This window comes from Peromyscus leucopus, chromosome 3 (genome assembly GCF_004664715.2).
Source record: "Peromyscus leucopus breed LL Stock chromosome 3, UCI_PerLeu_2.1, whole genome shotgun sequence".
Lineage (NCBI taxonomy): Eukaryota > Metazoa > Chordata > Mammalia > Rodentia > Cricetidae > Peromyscus > Peromyscus leucopus.
Window position 1 is genome coordinate 142,492,665 of NC_051065.1, and position 9,239 is coordinate 142,501,903.

A 9,239-nucleotide genomic window follows, 5' to 3' on the forward strand; every position below is an offset into this window, starting at 1 on the left:
TCTGTGTCTCTCTGTCTCTCTGTGTGTGTCTCTCTCTGTCTCTCTCTGTGTCGCTCTGTCTCTGTCTCTGTCTGTCTCTCTCTCTCTCCCCCCCCTTCCCCTCCCCTATCCCCCTCCCCCATAGAGCTGGTCCTGCCCACCATAGAGCTGGGTCCCCCCCGCGTGCATTAACGTTGCCGAGACGCCCCCTCAAATGCATTCTCCGAGCTACCCTTAACCCGGGTAACCCCTCACCGGCGTGCCCTGGGCCTGGCCAGTGCCGCCCAAAGGCAGGAACAGCTGAGTAGTCAGTACCCGTCGCCTGGAAAGCACCAGGCAGTCTGGCTTGACAGTTAAAGAAGCCAGTGGAGCAGTTTGAGGGAGGCCAAGATCAGAAGAATAAGGAAGACAGAAGAAAGACGACAAGAGGGAGCAGGAAGGGGAGGCTGGAGGGTGAAAGGCTGTGGGGAGCTCCTGAGACTTCACAGACAAAGGCAGGGACTGAGACTGTCACAGTGGCTTCTGCCAAGGTCCAGGCACTTCAGCCCGAATGCGTGTGGCATGCACCTCGTCTGGCCTCGGGATGCACCTGCGCTCGTGTGCACATACCCGCACAGAAGTGTGAGTAATTAAAAGTAAAAAGTAACAGGGCTCTTACAGCAGCATATGTCAATGCGTCTACTCGCACTTTGTGTGTCGGGCTAAAATGTGAATGTCTAAAATCAAATGTATTTATTACAATGTACTTAATAAATGTATCTTATTAAACGTACTTTTAAAATGTCATTTTCCATTTTGTCCCTTCAGAGGGAACTCGTAGATCTGAGGTTTTAGAGACTATTTGCATGCAGGTATTTTTGTATTCACCATAAATATTTAATGATAGATGACATAGAAATTTGTTTATGTAAATTTCTATCTTCCCAGTCACAGAGATCTGCCTGCCTCTGCTTCAGAGTGCTAGGATTAACGGCATGAGTCACTATGCCTGGAGGAAAGAAAATTTTAACACTATCCATCCCCACAGACTTCTGGCAAGTGTTATTGGCCTGTTAAAATACTAATGGTTAGCATGCCTGCCAGCCATAATTACAAAGCCAAAGCCTCTTGGCCTCTACCTTGGGACTTTCTGTGTTTTGTGTAGATTCTCTAACCCTTGCCACCATCCCTAACACCACAACTATCTAGGTAACACCAGACAAGCATCTACTCCAACTTAGACTTTGAATTATGGAGATGCGGCCTTTTGCTTTATATTTGCTGCTGCCAAGCTTATGCCGTGCACTTGAACCTCATACTTCCGCTTTTTACACAGGGCTCTCTCAACAAGTAAGATGGGGGGTAACATGAATGAATGTTCATTAACAACGGACTGATTGAACTGGTTCCCTCCTAATAAAGGAACCATGTTGCTTCCTAAAAGGGGAACCGAGCATTTTAACTTCCAGCAGCTTCTTATTCCCATCAACAGCCTTTGTTTTTGATAACACAAAATTATGTCAACCATATTACTCTAAAAAATATAATAAACACTATTATTAGGTAGGGAAAGACAGCTTTTGGTTTTGTGTGTGGCTTGGGGTTTTCATTTGTTTGCTTGTGTTTAAGAAAATGTCTCATTACAACGACCCCGCATGAAACTCACTATGTATTTCTGCCTGCTTTTGCTTCAGAGTGCTGGGATTAAAGGCATGAGCCACTACACCTGGTGGAAAAAGAATTTTAACTCTTTCTATCCCCCACTGACTTCAGGCAAGTGTTATTGGCTCATTAATACATGGGTTGACATGCCTGCAGCCCATGATTACTAAAGTCTGTTTCTGAGGAGACCTTTGTGGTTGGTATTTCCTGTGAAAAAAACAACTGACCTACTTTTGTTTCCAGTTACAAGTTCTGTAACTGGAATAGCAACATTTTTAGCTAATGTTTTGTTTTATCACGATTTTGAAATTTTTCTGAGTGTTGGTGTTATTTTATTACAGAGTAAGTTAGAGAAGAGCACTTACTATTTGAATGAATTTGCATTTAAAGTCTTATGCTAGCCAGTAGTTTCACTTGGTGTCTAGAAGTCATAATTTTTTGAGTTCTGACCTGTATATATAAATACCTATACATTCATTTATGACCCAGTCACATACACACAAAAAATCATTTGCAGGCAAATGCAACAGACTTAAATGTTTTAAGTTGAGTAGGACATGCTATGAACTGAATTATGTTCTCTTTTCCCCCAAAACCACAAGAAAACGTCATAGGTTGCTCTAACCTGATAACACCTCCCTCAGTCACTGCCACTTTCTCACCTTAACCCTTTCCTGACCTGACACTTCCTTCACTATAACAATCTGTAACGACAAAAGTTTATTACATTTATGGTCTATGGTTTATTTTCATACTAGAAGATCTCTAATTAAATCTTCAACTCAAACTTAACAGGGCTAAAGCTCCAAGTCCTAATCTTATAAAAGCTATTTTAACTTACTATAAACTGTTAAAGATAATTAAAACATACAGGTTAATTATCAGTTACCTCACAAATAATCATATTCTTTAATATATTCATAAAATACTTATAGTCATGATTAATTATAGAAATAAGCTTCATTTAGCATATATACGTATATGTATATGTTTTCAAAGTTGAGCCTTTGAAACAAGTAACTTGAAACAAAGTTTATCTAGTCCAGGTACTCTTAATAGATAATGGTTCTCAAACTCCTCAGAGACTTGATGAATAAGGCATTTAAAATGTTCAGTAAAAGCTTCCCACAATAAACAGAGACACCACCACCACCACCTGCCACCAACAAGAAAACTTTAAGGTCTCCAAGAAAGACAGATAAAACACTAAACCAATGATTCCACCTGGACCGTGGTAATGCTAATCACTGGGAAAACTGCCCCATGCCTCATCTGCTACCAAGATCCTGCAAATACTGTGGACACTTTTGGATTGACTGTTGTACCCTGCCTTGTCAAAATAAAGTTAATTTTCCCAAGTTCTTCCTCTCCAGGACAAATTCAGACCTGAGTCTGACCAACTGAAGGCCTGCTGCTCTGTGAGACAACTGAAGAATAAACACTGCCCTTTTCTGACAATTGATGATTAAATAAACACTGCCCTTTTCTGACAATTGATGATTGACTACTGCATCTATAACATAAGCCTCGAATGACTGTCTAAGCAAGTCTCTGTCATTATTATTGATACAAAAACCACTTAAATTATACTTCCTACTTAAATTATCCTTCACAGGTCTCTGATGACTAGCTGTAGTTTTAACAATGCTTCTACTGGCACTTTGTGTTTGAGGCTAAAGTGTGACACCCAGATGCCTGGTCAGTCCATTTCATATGTGCAGTTTATTTTGCTGACAGGCTTCACACTAAGATTTAAAGTTTCTAAAGGTTATGACAAATGGACAAGTAAGTTATGTAGGTCAAGGAAAATTAATGATACAAAGTATGCAGGTCCAAGTTATGACAGTATATGTTAATGTCTGAAGATATGAAAGTTTAAGTAAGTCATAAAAGTTTGAATAAGCCATTTATGGGCCTAATCAAGTAATGTAAAGTAAATGAAAAGTTGTTTTGATTTCTTTCCCTCTTTCTGTGTTAACCCCTCTCCATAACCCATAGTCAGAATACATAACTAGTCTTCCAGACTCCTCCAGACTTCTCCCTTAACTTTTCACAGTTTTTTCTCCTCATTCCCTCATGCCCTACACCCTTACTAGAAAAGAATTTCCTCTCCAGAATTGACATAAATTTTGCCCCTTATCCCAACCCATAAACACCTCACTTTAGACCACCTTGCCCATCTCTGCCTTCATAGCCAATTTCCTCTGCTCATGGTACCCTAAATATTCAATCCTAGTACATCCTCTATCCCAAGCTGCTTCTGCCCCACCCCCATGAACCTCTCCCTCCCATTAATAAACAGTTCTTTAAACTCAGAAAACACTTTCCTTTTAGCTCCAGATCTCCCTGTTACAGACCTATATACATCTTTTCACCCTTACACTTCCAAAATACATAAACACTTCCTAAGACTGACCTTTGCCCCTGCAGGCCACCTCTCCCAAACTCTAGATACCACCACCCACAGCTGACCTCCCCGTCTGTGTGCTCTTGCTACAGGCCCTCTGCTCACCACCAAATCTAACAAATTAACTCTGGGATCCCCTGTTGTGGAGTATTATTTTAACTAGTCAAAGATGTGTTACATTTGTTTATGCTGCTGAACATTACTTTAACTGTGGAAAGGTGTGTTTATGCTGCATTTGTTCAATTATGTAAAGCTGTGTTGTTGTTGCATTTGTTGCACCTTTCCTGCCTGATTGGTCTAATAAAAAGCTGAATAACTAATAGCTAGGCAGGAGAGGAATTGGTGGGGCTGCCAGGCAGAGAGAATAAAAAGGAGGAGGACTCCAGGCTTGGAAGAAGAAGAAGAAGAAGAAGAAGAAGAAGAAGAAGAAGAAGAAGAAGAAGAAGAAGAAGAAGAAGAAGAGAGAATGAGACACCAGAGCCAGAAGCCAGAAAGCTAACAGACAGAGAAGCAGTGAAAGCAAGAAACACAGAAGTAAGAAAGGTAATAAGCCCTGAGGCAAAATGTAGATAAAGAGAAACAGATTAATTTAAATTAAAAGACTAGCCACCGGTAGCACATGCCTTTAATCCCTACACTCAGGAGGCAAAGCTAGGCATATCTCTGTGAGTTTGAAGCCAGCCTGATCTACAGAGCGAACTCCAGGACAGGCTCCAAAACTACACAGAGAAACCCTGTCTTGAAAAACAAAAAACAAAAAACAAAACAAACAAACAAACAAACAAACAAAAAAGCTAGCCTAAGCTAGGCTGAGCATTCAAAACTAATAAGTCTCTGTGTCATGTTTGGGAGTTGATTGGAGGCCCAAAAGAAAAAGCCTGGTACAATCCTCTCTCGAAATCTATTCCCACCAATATCTCCCTCAACTCCTAAATCTCTTCCACCCTCTCGTATTCCATCCCTCCAAACTTCTCTTATCGAATATTTGTCACTCACATTCCTTACCTGTCCTCCATCAATCCTTCCACACTTATCCCTTTCCCCTGGTGTTCCCCAGATCCTCTACACTCCTGTCCCAAACTCTCAAAGACCTCCTCCCCTATCCCTCTCAGACACTTGTCCCCTTGATCTAAGTCCCCCTTTGGGAACCAAAGCCAAGTTCTCTCAGCCTTTTCACAACTCCAAAATCCCATTACAGACCGTCCTTCTCACCATTTGCCAAGAGCCTCCTCAGTCATCCATGTTCCTAAAACATTCCAATCTCAAAACCCACCTAAGTACCCTAGGAAAGATGATTCTGGTGTAACAAAAGCCTCTCAGATTGTATTCTCCCAAACACAACCTGCTTTCAGATGAGAGCTGTTCCCCAATTAACTTAGTATAGCAAATCTAAATTTTCCTGGCTCCTCTCAAGAACTCTCAAACTCCAGATAAGTTTTCCTGCCTATTGCCTGTTCCTAAGGGTGGGACCTCTCCCCCTTTCCCTGGGAGCTCTGCCCCTTTCCCAGGTCTTGGGACTCCTCTTCCCAACAACCAGGACCACGAACCTAACAGTTCCAACTGTACATACAAGATAATTTTTTTTTCTAAATCCCTTAACTCCACCTCTGTCCCTAGTCCATCTGTCCCAACAGATTTCAAGTCAACTACAGACTAAACTTCAACAACTCAGGATCTCCATCCTGGTGCAGCCTCACAGAGTCTTCAAGTAGTTTGTCTGGTTCAGTAAATTGAAGCTTTTAGGGTTACCCCAGGCTGAAAGTAAGGGATTAGAGCACAGACACACTGGAGGAGACCGCATGGAGAAATGAGAGGCAGCCTTGCAAACCCAGGAGAGAGGCCTCAGGTGGAAACTCTGCCAGCACTCTGTAGACTTCAGCTTTCAGAACTCTAAGAATGCACATTTCTCTTGTTTAAGCTGTCTAGTCTCTAATGCTTTTTAAAGCAAGCCTCAACTAATACAGAGAGTGATCCATATCTGCTCGCCAGTGCAAACAAAAAGCCCAGGAAAGGCTTTCATTTAAGTCATAAAATGATTCTACCATACCACAAATTATTATAAATCTTTTATGTACAGAACCTGAAGGAACACAGAAGAAGGAAGGGTTAAATGTATTTTTTTTAACTTATTTTTGGTGTTCTGAGACAGGGTCTCACCTTGTAGCCCAGGCAGAGTTCTCTTGGGCTTGGATGTGGGGACTGACTCAGGAGGAAGAACAAACAGTGTGTGGCAGAACTATACCTCGGCCTTGCAGGACCCTACAATAAATCTCCCATACTGTAGTGAGTCTTTCTTCCTAATAAATTTTACCCTTTAAGCAGACTCCGTGGATCTCTCATAATATATCTCACATATGTCCAAATTTCTTCTCCTTTCAGGCCAAGTAAATTTCCTTATGCAGATGCGGTATTTTGTCCATTCATCAGCTGATGAACAATATGGGCTTGTCCACATTCTGGCTCTGGTGAGCACTGCATCCTTGAACAATGGTGTGCAAATAGCTCTTCTGTTTGTCTTTAGTCTCTTTGTGGGACCACAGATACAAGCACACAAATTGTTTCTCACAGTTCTGGAAGCTGTCAAGTCCAAGGTCAAGACACAGGCATTAGTGTCTAGTGAGGATCTTCATACTTCATCCTTACATGGTGAAAGGGATGAAGAGGCAGAAGGATGAATGCTGCGTCCCCACACGGCAGTAAGGAGAAAAGCAAAAAGACTGTGAACAAGGTTTGTTCCATTTATAAAATCCTAATCCATTCATGAGGGTACAGTACTTGTGGCTTAATCCCTTCCCGAAAGGTTTCATCCTTAACAGAATTTCCATCACGGGCTCAATTGCAAGCGTGAATTTTGAGAGACACTAAATAAAATTGTAACAGAGATCCTGTTTTCCGTATTAGAGGACTCACCACACTGTTTTCCACAGGGGTGGCACCGTTTTGCTTCTCCAACAATGATGTATAACGCTTCCAACTCCACATTCTCACCCACATTCAACATCCTTTCATTTTCTTAGTGGGGAAATTGCTTGCTTAAGAGTAGTCATCCAATGGATAGATAGCCGGTGATACCTCGGTGTGATTTTAATTCTCAAGTCACATGTTTTGCTTGTTCAGTGCCTGGGGCTTTTTCTAGGGTAACCAGGTAAAGGAAGTGCAGAATTAGACCTTTAGTGTGCTGGTGAGGTGCCCAGAGAGGCAAATGTGCTAAGGGTGTTGTTGACCTTCTGCCTCCGTCTGTGAACTCCAGTGTTTCTTCACTATTTCCTCCCGTCTCAGGAGGGAGGACTGGTCAGGCCGAGCCGCTGAGGTCGGCCGCTTCCCTTTTTCACCTAGAAAGCTAGAGTGGGCTGCAATTGACATTTACCTTCTCTGTGAGAAAAGTGGAGCTGGTGGAGTTGGGTATCTCTTGTCCCTGGTCCGTTAGGCTAAACCCCCAGCCACTTGGGTTCTGGGCTCCTCCTTTTTCTGAGAGCAGAGTCTGCTGGGAAGAGCAGAGGGCTCTGTCATCTTTTTTTTTTTTTTTTTTTAATATAGTAGTTTCTCTTCCCTATGATGTTCTTAAGGTTAATTTTGTGTTGTGGTTACTATGAAAACTAGGACAAGTTCCTGGAGGCCAGTATCACAAACTGTAGTTGCCTTCCCACTGGCTGCCCCTGTTGCTAGTAACTACAAAGTTAACCACACTAAGTCCACGCACTCCGTCGATGGCAGCTGAGATTTGCTGGTTCTGGCTCCCTCGGAGGAAAGACAGCCTGAATCTCTGCTCTCATGAGCCATGGTTTCTGCCCTCCCTCTTCTGTCTCTCCAGGGCTGGGGGCACATCTTTGCCCTGGGTCCTCACCTCTTTTGCACAGCCTAGAAGAGCTGGTTCACCTTGGTGTTTGTGTGAGGATGAACGGGAAACGTCCGAGCTCCTTCATGCAGAACTAGAAACCAGGAGTCTTTCCTCACTGTGTTTTCGTCTTAATCCTCATGATGGTTAGTGATGTTTGCAACCTTTCACCTGCTCCTTGGGAAACTTTATGCTGTTCTGATACTTAACCTTGATTGCCAGGTTGCTAAGATTAAGATACAAATGCCTAAGATGTTAGTAAAGCACATGTCAGTGTGGACGTGTCCAGACACCATTACGTTGTGAGGGCTCTAACATAATTAACGGATTAATCCTTTGCAGTGTTTCACCTTGGGCTCTCCCTGTATGCTCAAGGCCCTTTTCTCTGCTTTGTGGACCACCTTGTCACCCATGACATTTGTCATTAAAAACACCTTTAAGGTTCACATAGTCTCATTTGTCTATTTTGCTTTTGTTGCTGATGCGTTTGATATTACTCCCAAGAAGTCTCTATTATGTGCTATGTCTTGAATATTTCCCTATATATTTTCTTGCAGAAATTTAATAATTTTAGGATTATGTTTAGGTATCTAATCCATTTTTAGTCTATTTTTGCATATGGTGTAAATTAAGAGTCAAAGTTTATTCTTTGTGTGTAGATATATAGCTTAATACTACTTATTATTATTACTTAATATTATTAATATTTAGTTACTTAATTACTTAATATTATTAATATTACTCATTGAGGGATGAAGAGATGATTCAGCAATTAATAACATTTTGTTGCTCTTGCAGAGGACTTGAGATCAGTTCCCAGCACCCACATGGCAAACTCATATCTGCCTGAAGCTCCAGGGCCAGGGGATCCAATGCCCTCTTCTGACCTCCACAGGCTCCTGCACCCACATATGCATAAATAATAAATACCCAGGCACATACACATAAATAAATAAGAATTAAAAATATTGTGCAATGAAGAGACTATTTTGTCCAAGTGGGTATACTTGTCAAGATCATTTGACCATATACACGGGCATTTATTCATCCTGTCTGTTCTATGTTTCTTTCTCTTGATCTATTTGTCTTTATGCTAGTAGAATTTTCTTAATATGGATAACAAATACTTTTTCAAATAAATCAACATGAGTCCTCCAACTTTGTAAGCTTCCAAAAGTGTTTTGAATGTATTGAATCCCTTGAGTGTTTTGAATGTGTTGAATCTTAAAATTCTGTTTATTAAGGAAACATTTTTATATTTCCTCAAAAGAGATAGTTCTTAGGATTATGATGGATGGAGATTGCTTAGAATTTGTAGATCACTTTGTTAGTATAGTCATCTCAACTTATCAAAGCCAACCATCTCATTAATCCAAG

The 9,239-nt window shown here is 41.4% G+C and overlaps 1 long non-coding RNA gene across 1 annotated transcript; it reads left to right on the plus strand.

Moving 5' to 3' along the window:
• The first annotated feature begins 4,851 nt into the window (after nucleotides 1-4,851).
• On the plus strand, nucleotides 4,852-8,997 carry LOC119087558. The gene is made up of 4 exons (XR_005091021.1): nucleotides 4,852-6,310; nucleotides 6,407-6,755; nucleotides 7,839-8,008; nucleotides 8,661-8,997. It is a non-coding gene; the product is annotated as an uncharacterized LOC119087558 (long non-coding RNA).
• Nucleotides 8,998-9,239: the final 242 nt, after the last annotated feature.